Genomic DNA, 12,118 nt, shown 5'->3' with positions numbered 1-12,118 from the left:
GCCTCCTGTTGGAACCTGTCACGGACCTTCCCGCGACAGGTGGCAGGAGATTGGTGAGACTGGCAACACGTGGTTTTATCTGACATGTTTTCTGTTTGGATCAAATGATGTCGAAGTTGTTTCTGGTGCTTGCCACACCTTCTTTCCCCAGGTGTGGCTATTATGGTCATTTAACCTTCTCTATTTATTGTTGTTCCTCCCACTATGCTATGCGGTTTATAGCTTCTGTTGGAGTTGTAGATAGCTGGTGTGTGGCTCTCATCTGAGTTCAAGCTCAACTTGAAGTTAAGTGTTTTTTTTCCCTTTTGTATTTTGTTTGGGTTATTTTGTGTGTTGCATTTCCCTGTCATTTGTATTAAGGCTTGAGAGAGACTCCTGTTCGTCCTTCCTTTTGGAGAAACAGGTTGTCTCAGTCCTGACATTAGTACCAGGGTCCTATAGGTTAGGACACTAGGTATTCCTGTGTATGAACTCACCTACCTCTGGGGTCTGTTCATACTGGTAGTTAGTCAGGACTTTGATTAGGATTTTACTAGGAGGTGTCCATCTCCTTTCCCTAGTTTCCAGGCCTTATTCCCTCACCCCTTTCCCTCCTATGTTCGGTCTGGTGTTTCCTCCCCACACCCAAACGTGACATTATAAACCGCCAAAACTGTCATTTTTTTGCTTACTTCAGCACAGCCATATATCCTATAGCTGCACTGGATGGACAGCACGACCGTCTTGCAGATCCATAGACCCGAGTCTCTGGAAGCCGCTATGTCTCTTGTAGTACGCATTGATAGACGCCTGAGAGAGAGATCTAGGGGCCCCCACTCTCAGGACGTGCTATCACATTACGACACTTTGGGTGAAGATACTCCTGGGTTTATGTCTGGGGACGAACCCATGCAATTAGGGGGAGCTACTCCTGGATCTGCTTTTAAGCGTATTAGTCGTAGGAAGGGATTGTGTTTTTTCTGCGGACAAAAGGGACATTTTATCGATTTCCATGCATTCAGCACCAAAAAGAAAAAAAAAAGGGGATGCCTAATTCCCATCTGAGGGGTGAGAGGAGAGTCAGAGAACGTGCTTTTGTCTTTGACTCGTAGTACCCAATTTCTTCTGACTGCCAAGGTGGCATTAGAGTCTAAGACTATGGGGACTGAGGTGTTTATCGACGGTGGGGCAGAGGTGAACCTGATTGATGCTCAGTTCGTCCATATGCATGGGTTGTCTCCAAACATTTCCATTTTTGCTATTGATTCTGCACATCTAACTCAGAAGTGTTTATCTCAGATGGTGCATGACACCCGATTAAGAGTGGGTGACTTTCATCAGAAATTCATCTCGTGTTTTGTATTGGAGGGTCTCCCTGCTTCGTTGGTTCTGGGTTTACAGTGGTTAAGCAAGCACAATCCAACCATCGATTGCCAAGCTAGACAGATTCTGGATTTGGGGTGATTATTGCATTGGCAATTGTCTGAATACATCTTTATCTGCTTTAACCACTAAAACATTACCCTCTTTTATATCTGATTTTACCTATGTATTTTCTGAAAGTGGATGCCAGAATTTACCTCCGCATCGGGAATATGATTGTCCTATCAACCTTATTCCCGTAGCTAAATTGCCCAAATCTAGGTTGTATAACCTTTCTGGACCCGAAAGAACGGCCATGAGAGAGTATATTACCGAGAGTTTGGCTAAAGGATACATAAGACCTTCCAAATCTCCAGTGGCAACAGGGTTTTTCTTTGTTAAAAAATAAGGACGGAACTCTTAGGCCATGTCTGGATTTCCGTGAGCTCAATCAGATTACTGTCCATAATTCTTACCCCTTTCCTTTGATTCCTGATTTGTTTAACCAGATTGTTGATTCCAAGGTGTTCTTCAAGTTGGACTTAAGTGGAGCATATAATCTGGTCAGGATAAAGGAAGGGGATGAATGGAAGATGGCTTTTAATACCCCAGAGGGTCACTTTGAGAACCTGGTCATGCCTTTTGGGTTGACCAATGTTTTCTAGCATTTTGTGAATGACATTTTTCATCACCTGGTGGGGAGGTTTGTTGTCTCATATTTGGATTACATAATAATTTATTCTCCAGACGTGGAGACTCATCAGGATCACATTAGACAGGTGTTACAGATCCTAAGAGATAAATTGTATGCAAAATTAGAGAAGTGTGTTTTGCTGTACATGAGGTGCAATTCTTGGGCTACCTGCTGTCATCTTCAGATTTTCAAATGGATCCAGAGAGATTGAGATGCAATTAAACATCCCTCCCCTTCTACAAACACATTGCCCACTGGTATTTGCAATTTACGGTAAAAATAATGCAGTATTTGCAGTAAAATGCTTTTGCTGTAACTGAACGGTATCTTGAAGTTGTACAACACATTCGCTAAAACAGGTATAATGCAGCTTTTGCAGTAAAATGTGTTAAAGGGTTTCTACCACTTCGTTTCACATAATTAGCTGTCAGACACTAGCGATCCGCTAGTGTCTGCTCTGCCAAACCATCCTAATATAATTGCTTTTGGGGCAGCCGTTTCGCAAAAAAAAGAACTTTTATTGATATGCTAATGAGCCTCTAGGTGCTATGGGGGCGTCATTAGCACCTAGAGGCTCGGTCTACCTTCACAAACTGCCGCCGCCCAGCGCGTCCCTCCAGCCCGCCCATCTCCTCCTGAATGCGATCCTCCCTGTGAGCGTATGTATTCAGCGCATGCGCAGTGAATGTCTGACCGCTTCCCTGCTCAGACATCTCCACTGCGCCTGCGCGATGACGTCATAGTGCTCCGAGGAACAGGCGCAGTGGAGATGTCTGAGCAGGGAAGCGGTCAGACATTGACTGCGCATGCGCCGAATACATACGCTCACAGGGAGGATCGCATTCCGGAGGAGATGGGCGGGCTGGAGGGACGCGCTGGGCGGCGGCAGTTTATGAAGGTAGACCGAGCCTCTAGGTGCTAATGACGCCCCCATAGCACCTAGAGGCTCATTAGCATATCAATAAAAGTTCTTTTTTTTGTGAAACGGCTGCCCCAAAAGAAATTATATTAGGATGGTTTGGCAGAGCAGACACTAGCGGATCGCTAGTGTCTGACACCTAATTATGTGAAACGAAGTGGTAGAAACCCTTTAACTAGAATGAGTATAGTCATAGCATTTTTTTCAGTAAAACATGTTCACTAACAGGTATAATAATTCAGTTTTTGCAGTAAAACACAGTCACTAACACAGTATATTAATGGCGTTATTACAGTAAAATGCATTTAAGGGTCCATTCACACTTCCGTAGTGTATTGCGGATCCGCAAATTGAGGATCCGCAATACACCCATCCAGCACCCCCCATAGAACTGCCTATTCTTGTCCGCAAATGCGGACAAGAATAGGACATGTTCTTTTTTTTTTTGCTGAGCTGCGGCCTGGAAGTTTGGGGACGAAGCCCGGAAGTTCCAGGCCATGGCACGGAAATGCGGATGTGGACAGCACACTGTGTGCTGGCTGCATCTTTTCTGTCCCCATAGAGAATTAATGGGCCCGCACCCGTTCCGCAAAATTGCGGAACGGATGCGGACCTATTTGCGGACGTGTGAATGGAGCCTTAAAGCAATTTTCTTGTAACTGAGTGGTATCTGGTAGACATGCAATGCGTTTACTAACACGGATATATTGATGCACTGAAATGCATTGAAAATGTGCAATTATAAATGGTTTTTAGAAAATAAAAAGAGGCAATTGCTCAGCGTTTGCAGCAGAATGTATGCTATTGGGGGACTGGCAATAAGCTTATGAACTGTAGAAACTTGAGGTTTTTAGAACTGTCTATATACAGAAAACATGAATTTGTTGCAGGATTTTGTATGCAGAACTTGCCAGCAAGCTGTATGAACTATAAAGCAACACACAACTCAGAATTACCAGTCCATCGCTCTTTTTGCAAAGCTTTCCCTGATAAAACCCTAAAATCTACCTAAAACCCTAAAATCTACCCCATGTTCCTTCTGCTGCAGCTCTCTCCCTAACCCGCATAGGAGGCATGTCATTTCTGCTGCAGCTCTCTCCCTGTATCTGTTACAGCTTCTAACAGTAGATATGGTTGGTGGCAGTTGAAGGATGGAACTGAGCATGTGTGACCACCTCAGTAGGTGGATGTATACAGATACAGATTGTCAAGTCAACCAATTGGTGCCTCAGGATTTTGCAGTGGGGCTCCAAACAGTAGTAGATTATGTCTCAAAATATAATAATGTATAATAGTCAGGCCTGATGAAGAAAACATACTTTTCATCAAAAGCATGGTGATGTTTCTATACATTAACCTCTTCCTGATGCAGTGATTTTCCATATTTTTTTACGTTTTCATTTTTTGCTTCCAGGAACCATAACTTTTTTTTACTTTTTTGTTCATATAGCCATATCAGACAAGTCGTACTGTTGTACTTAGCATCATTTAATATTGGGTATGATGTTGTAGGAATCCAGGGGAAAAAAATATAATCTGTGTGGAATTGGGAAACAAAATTCTGCCAGTTTTATGGGTTTCCTTTTAACAGTGTCCCTTATAAGGTAAAAATGATATGTTAACTTCATTCTGCAGGTCAGTATGATTACAACGATACCATATTTTTATTTTTTTTCTTGTGTTTTAATAATTTTAAGAAAAATGTATTAGAAATGTTTTTGCATTGCCTAATTCTGACCCCCATAACATTTTATATTTAAGTCTATGGAGCTCTGTGTGGGTTCATTTTTTGCAGGGTGATCTGTAGTTTTCATTGATACTATTTTAATCACTATTTATTAAAAATTTTGTGGGGGAGCTGAAGTGATCAAAAAATAGTTTGTTTTGATTTTTCTTCCTGTTACGCCGTTCACCATATGGGATAAATGCTTCATATATTAATAGTTTGCCATTTCGGGAAACACATTTTATTAGGTTTTCCAAAAATATTACAAACACAGAAAACTAGGGGTGTTAATCTATCCCCAAAGTGCATCTGCGTACAGTCAGAAAGGCAGATACATTGGAACATAGTGATATTTCAGACATGTCCATTTAGTAGAAATTAAAGGGATTCTGTCACCAGGTTTCACCCCTGTCAGCTAAACATATGCTGATGTTCAGGGCGTCTTCACGATTCCTAATGTGGGCTTCTAAATGTGATCCGTAGCCTTATTTTGCTAAAAAACAGGTTTTACTAACCTGTCACTCAAAGAAATAAGGTGCCCAAGGGGATGTCAAGGGATGCAAGGTGCCGGCCGCACCCACCGCCGTTCGTGCCCAGCGCCGCCTTTCCAGACTTCTGCACCGCCTCCTAATCCTCTGTGCCGCCTCTCGCTCTCCCTCCATCTGCTGTAAGATCTCGCGCGTGCGCACAGGGCTCTGCCTGGTGCGCCCGTGCGGACGTCTCGATTTGGCTTCTTAAAGCGAAGTGCGCATGCGCCGGCACTTCGCTCAACCCAGGTATGACCTGCACTCTGGCGCCAGCCTCTCAGAGCCCTGTGCGCACGCGTGATATCTTACAGCAGGAGGAGGGGGGAGGGAGGGAGAGCGAGAGGCGGCACAGAGGATTAGGAGGCGGCGCAGAAGTCCGGAAAGGCGGTGCTGGGCACGAACGGCGGTGGGTGCGGCCGGCACCTTGCATCCCTTGACATCCCCTTGGGCACCTTATTTCTTTGAGTGACAGGTTAGTAAAACCTGTTTTTTAGCAAAATAAGGCTACGGATCACATTTAGAAGCTCACATTAGGAATCCTGATGAGGCCCTGAACATCAGTATATGTTTAGCTGACAGGGGTGAAACCTGGTGACAGAATCCCTTTAACCCCTTAGTGACCAAGCCTGTTTGGGCCTTTATGACCAAGCGTTTTTCTTCCTTTTTTTATGGTCTCGTTCCAAGAGCTATAACTTTTTTTTATTTTTTCATCTATATAGCTTTATGAGGGCTTGTTTTTTACGGGACAAGTTGTAGTTTTTAATGGCACCATTTTGGGGTACACATAACTTTCTGATTAACTTTTATTAACTCTTTCTGGGAGGGAGATAGGGAAAAATAGCAATACTGCCACTGCGTTTTTACATTATACATTTTTTGGCGTTCATTTTTCGGTATAAATAACATAATATCTTTATTCTCTGGGTCAGTACGATTACAGTGATACTAAATACTTATAATTTTGTTTACGTTTTACTACTTTTTTTGCAATAAAACACCTTTTATTAACCAAAAAAATTATTTTGCATTGCCACTTCACAAGACCCATAACTTTTTTTTATTTTTTTATATGGAATTGTGTGAGGGCTTGATTTTTGAAAGACGACTTGTATTTTTCATTGGTATGATTTTGGAGTAAATGCCGCTTTTTGATCGCTTGTTATTACGTTTTTTTTCGGTGGAAACTAAGAATAAATTCGAAATTCTGTCTTTTTTTATTTTTTACGGCGTTCACCATAGGGGATAATTTATGTAATATTTATGTAGTCCCGGTCGTTACGGACGCGGCAATACCAAACATATGGGGGATATTTTCTTTTTGCAATTTTTTTCATTGAAAAGCGTATTTTCAATGGAAAAAAATATATATTTTTTTATTTTATGGAATTTTTTTTATTTAATAAATGTGTATTTTTTTTCTATTTTTTTTACTACTTAATAGTCCCACAAGGGGACTATAATATACAGTATTTTGATTGCTTTTAAAATGTAATGCATTATCTCTATAATGCATTGCATTTCAATAGCAATGCTATTCGAACATTGACCATCAGGCTGCGCCAGAGAGGCACAGCCTGCTGGAAGTAACGGAAGACAGGCTCGGGGCCCTGATCGGAAGCAAGGTAAGCTTCCCAGCACATCAGCACCCCGCGATCGCATTTTCGGGGTGCTGATGGGAGACAGAGGGAGTCCGCTCCCTCTGTCACCACTTTACATGCAGCGGGCGCCATTGCGCCCGGCATGTAAAGGGTTAAACAGCCCGGATCGGCACTCCTGCCGTTCCGGGCTGTTAGAGCAGGGACCCGGCTCTCATGTGAAAGCCAGGTCCGCGCTCCCCGCTGCACGGGGGACCCGTGCAGTGCTTAAACTGGGCCGCCGTAAAAACGCGGCGGCCCAGCCTAAGGCCCCTCAGTGACCGCCGTAAAAACACGTATGGGTGGTCACTAAGGGGTTAAAGCGACAAACTAACTCATAGCTGAAAAACTCATTCATTGATCCTGTATTTAGGGGTTGTCTCACTTTAGCAAATGGTATTTATAATGTAGAGAAAGTTAAAACAAGGCACTTACTAATGTATTGTGATTGTCCATATTGCTTCCTTTGCTGGCTTGATTCATTTTTCCATCACATTATACACTGCTCATTTCCACCTTTAATCCAGCAATGGTGGCCGTGCTTGCAAAGGGAGGTTATTAGAATTTTTATATATATATTTTTTTAATCCCCCTAGGGGACTTTAACATGTGATCATCTGATCGATTATGTCATAGACTGCAGTGATTTACCATTGCAGCCTATGGGAGAATCAGTCCACTTCTATCAAACCACACACAGGGCTTGATAGGGACTTCACTATGGCAGGCTTCGGAGCCTTCAGAAGGCCCGAGGCTGCCATAGCAACTAAACAGCTCCCGCGATCTCTGTCATCAGAGCGCAGTGTTCCTGGTAATTGACCACTCAGATCTTGTGGTCACAATTGGGTCTTACGCCGAGTACCTGCTTTGTAAAACAGCAGGTAATTGGTAGCTATGACACCTGAGTTAACGTCATCTTTAAGGACCTGACATGCACGAACATGTGCGACCCAAACATTTAAGGCGTATGTCGGGACAGAGTTAATACAAGAATACAAAAAAAAATATATATATATATATATATATTATATATCTGCAGGAATCCTACGAGGTTTTAGAATGAGCATTTTGTGGTTTATTTAAAGTGACATTTGCCACTTCTGGTTGGGATCCAAACTTATCTTTGGAAGAACTGGATGGATTTCAAAACTGTCAAGTTTATACTCTCTAGTGGGATTAGCTATAAATAACGTCATGTAGTATTTCATCTAAAGACTTCCAAGAAAAGTGCTAAAAACAACTTAACTGTGTGCTGTGAGAGACACTGATATACACTCTGCTAAGTGTCTAGGAACAATTCAGAGTAAAGTTCTTGTTAAAGGCTTCTTCTGGATCTGGATCTTGTGTGAGCTCACCCAAACCTCCTATACTATAGTGTACTATCTGAAAGCGTAGATGTAAAATATGTGTGGCACAATGGCCTACAACACCTATCAAATACGAATGTATTATCGCATTTTGTAGCGTTACTTACTCGAGGCTGTCTTTTATAGATGGGAATTTTCTATTGGGTAATGAACAAGTTAATTGTCCCTGGCTGGCAGGCCACCAAAACCCTGAAGTGATTGCTTTCTTGCTGCTTTTAGTCAATCTTCTTCAAGAACTGCTCCCACTACATCATCTGAATGGAACCTGCAGTTTGTTTTGGCATTAACCCTTCCTCTGCAGGGGGGTGCTTTTGTAGGTGGAACATGAGGCTTCAGCAGGGTTGAGACCGACTCTCCTATTGGCTGTGTGTGTGATGGAGGTGCCTGGGTGCCTTGCAGGGAGATTGCCCTCTTTGTGAAGTCTGGGGGAAACAAAGCCTTGAGGATGGGCTGTTGTGTGACCGCACAGCCATGTGTTGTCGGACAACACCGACAGTGTGCACTTTGTGTTCGTTTTCCGAATGGCAAAATGCAAGCATGCACACACTAGATCAAAACGAACTATGTGCAGGTCATTAGCCGCACATTATTACACGAATGAGACAGAAAACTGACTTCTATTGTCACGTTCTCCTCCACCCCCACCACTTTCTACATGGATTAGCATGACAAATCCCTCTCCTAACACGGTGCAGTACGAAGACATGAATGCCATAATTCATTCTAAGGCGCACTTGGTGTCAGTCTACTATTTTATTACTATTATAATACAGTAGTACATGATAGTATCTACAGTGGCGTAGTATATTCCAATAATACAATAACAATAGTGTATAATATATAGTACCAGATTTCAGTAGATATTCTTGTGTATTATAGGTGTAATATACTGTATTATACAGCATAAGCAGATTTAGTAGTATATTATTAGTATATTATTGTGCAGTTATAGCCTGCATACACTTGTGGACGACACGGACGTTACAAGGCAAAACCCCAGGGTGCTGCAACTAATTTCTTTTCCTGAAATCCCATTTTAAGCTAATTCTTCCCCCATGGTTCAGTATGTGTAAGACTTTATTTGTAATGTCAATCCCTGCGGAAATGGGTTGTAGAGAAGTTTGACTGTTTTCCTTGTGTTTGGGGCTTTTGGTGCTCCACCCCTCCACAATGAGTGAATGTGCACAATAATGAAGCATGTAAGAAGGGATGACATCACCAGTCAGTGGTCCCAGCTCCTATGCACAGCAGTCACCTTTTATTGTCCTCATGACATGGTTGGAATGTGTTGGCAAATCCCCTAGAGATGCAGAGCCAGAAACCATCTTGTTAAGGTTTCCGAGGAGAACAGCTATGTCTGGTAAACTATCTGCTGGCTGATAGCAAAGGTAAGAGGAGTCCAGACCGTATTCACTCTAAGACATGCTGCTTGTGAACAAGAGTGCGCTCTTTTGTCCACAGAGTCCTTTCTGGCTGTTTGGCAGTGTGATTGCAGATAGACCTTCTGGAGGCTGTGAGGATGGTGCAGCAATAGGGATGAGTCAGTCAGGACTAATGCATGACATGAATAGAATTGTACATCACACAGTAGTGTGTGTATCATTGTATACTCTTATTATTGTGTCACGTGTAATGTTAGGTACTTATTGTGTTGGTATTTATGAATGATTATTCATGGTAGATATATGCATATTATATATTATAACTTCACAACAGGGTACAGACCGATTGTCCAAACTGAATCCCAAAACCCACATATTTATTGTAAAGTGCCAACACGGCAATTCACCCTGAATACTACAGTCCACTATAGTATATCTTCCATGTGCTTTATCATTTAGCTATAACACCCTGCCTACAATCAATGCACTGCCTGTGCTGTTCATAGTGCCCCCTGCGCTGATGAATGGCAGGAAACGTCTAAGGCTACTTTCACACTTGCGGTAGCCTTCTCCGGCAGGCTGTTTCGGCGGAGGGATAGCCGGCCGGATCCGTGCTATTGAAAGTCCACTGTGCCGCCGGACGTCCACTCCGGCCCCATTCACTATACTGGCCCCCAGAGGTCCGGCAGCAGCACGGAAAAATGCCAAGAGGCGGCCGGACAAAAACTACAACATGCTTCGATTTTTGTCCAGCCGCCTCTCGGGTTATTTGCTGTGCCCCTTTAACAAGATTTATGACTTCACCGATATGTTTAATTCTATTTTGTGACACATACAAACGGATCCTATTGACTTATTTTGTTTTACTGAGGAGAATAGTGCAGAAGACTACACTATTCTGTCTGTTGCAACAGGCAACTGATTGAAAGACACATGCCGCCAATGTGTACAGAGCCCAACTAATATGTGCAACGTATGGTGTAATATTCTGCTAGCATATGTACTATTAATATTTCCAACAATAGACTTTTAGGGCAATGGATTTGCCATAAAAGCCTGATTGATGAGATCCTAACAGATAGGATCCCCATTATTCCCAAACTAGGGCTACTTACTTCAGCAAATGGCATTTATGATGTAGAAAAAGTTAATAAAAGGCACTTACTAATGTATTGTTATTATCCATATTGCTTCCTTTGCTGGCTGGATTTGTTTTTCCATCACATTATACACTGCTTATTTCCATGGTTACAGACCACCCTACAATCCATCAGAGGTGGCCATTTCTGTACACAATAGGAAAAATCTCTGGCCTCTCTGGTGGCCGGGGGCTTGGGAGTGTGCATAGTCCAGAACTTTTTCCTATCATGTGCAAGCACGGCCACCACTGCTGGATTGCAGGTTGGTCGTAACCATGGGAACTAGCGGTCTATAATGTGCTGGAAAAACAAATCCAGCCAGCAAATGAGGCAATATGGATAATAACAATACATTAGTAAGTGGCTTGTATTAACGTTTTCTACATGATAAATACCATTTGCTGAAGTGAGACAACCCCTTTAAATGAACTGTTTGCATATCTCCCATAGCTGCTTCTCTGCCAAGAGACAGAGCTCCATCATTCTGTGTATTAGTGGGAATCCCAGCAGTCTGAAAGACATGGGAGCAAGCACATTTATTTCACTGTTTCTGAATCCCACATAGAATGTAAGGGGTTGACCAGCTGGTAAAGTGTTTTTGCAAAAGGTCAGAATGGCAGAAAAATATATAAGAACTCAAATTCACCAATCTCCGCTGCTCTCATTCCTATGCTTCCCAGTTCCTCCTACAGTCTCTGTAGGCTAAAAAACCTATCTTTGCTCGGTTTCCCTGGCCTCCAGGTACCTAGTTAGTTAGTAGATTTGCAACGGGCGCCTCCCCCTAGGGTCCTCTATATAATGCGTCCCAGGTGTAGGAAATGCCAAGTGGTGTAATGGTGCAGCCCAAATGTCTCTTTAAGTGTGTCATGGTGCTCCTACCTGAATATCGCTGGATCCCAGGCTTTGGCTCCGAAGCAATAAATAGGGGGAATAATTGAGGGATAAAATAATAATTTGAGTCCAGACCTTGAGATGAAGTTCAATGGCAGCTTTACTTTGCATAAACGTTCTCCAGAATGGTTTTGTAGGCTTTGTCTTGGTTCCAGCAGGCTTTAGAATGAAACTGGCAGGCAAACTCCACTCTGCTATAGCTGTTTCTCTCTGACTCTGCTGTACTGACAGGCTGGCTGTATAACTCAGCTTCTTCTGTGTGCTGCACTTCACTTTGTAGTCTGACTCTAGGTTATGCCAGGGAACTTTCCTCTTGGCTCCTGAGGCTTCAAGCTTTGGCCTCCATGGCCAGCAGAGCTTAAGGTGCTCTGGCTGGCGTGGGCACGCCCAACAGAGATGTGCCCCTGTACACCTTTCCCCTAGCTGGGGGTAAACTAGACTGACTCTAACTGGTCCCCACCCTTCCTGCAGGAAGTAGGGCTGGCCCACTCCCCTACA

The 12,118-nt window shown here is 43.0% G+C and overlaps 1 protein-coding gene across 3 annotated transcripts in view; it reads left to right on the top strand.

Moving 5' to 3' along the window:
- Positions 1-12,118, top strand: part of FILIP1 (filamin A interacting protein 1) — a 240,705-nt gene that overhangs the window by 215,574 nt on the left and 13,013 nt on the right. The window lies entirely within an intron of this gene.

This window comes from Bufo bufo, chromosome 4 (genome assembly GCF_905171765.1).
Source record: "Bufo bufo chromosome 4, aBufBuf1.1, whole genome shotgun sequence".
NCBI classification, from domain to species: domain Eukaryota; kingdom Metazoa; phylum Chordata; class Amphibia; order Anura; family Bufonidae; genus Bufo; species Bufo bufo.
The sequence above is the reverse complement of the archived record's forward strand: the minus strand, read 5'-3'. Positions and strand labels throughout refer to the sequence as shown.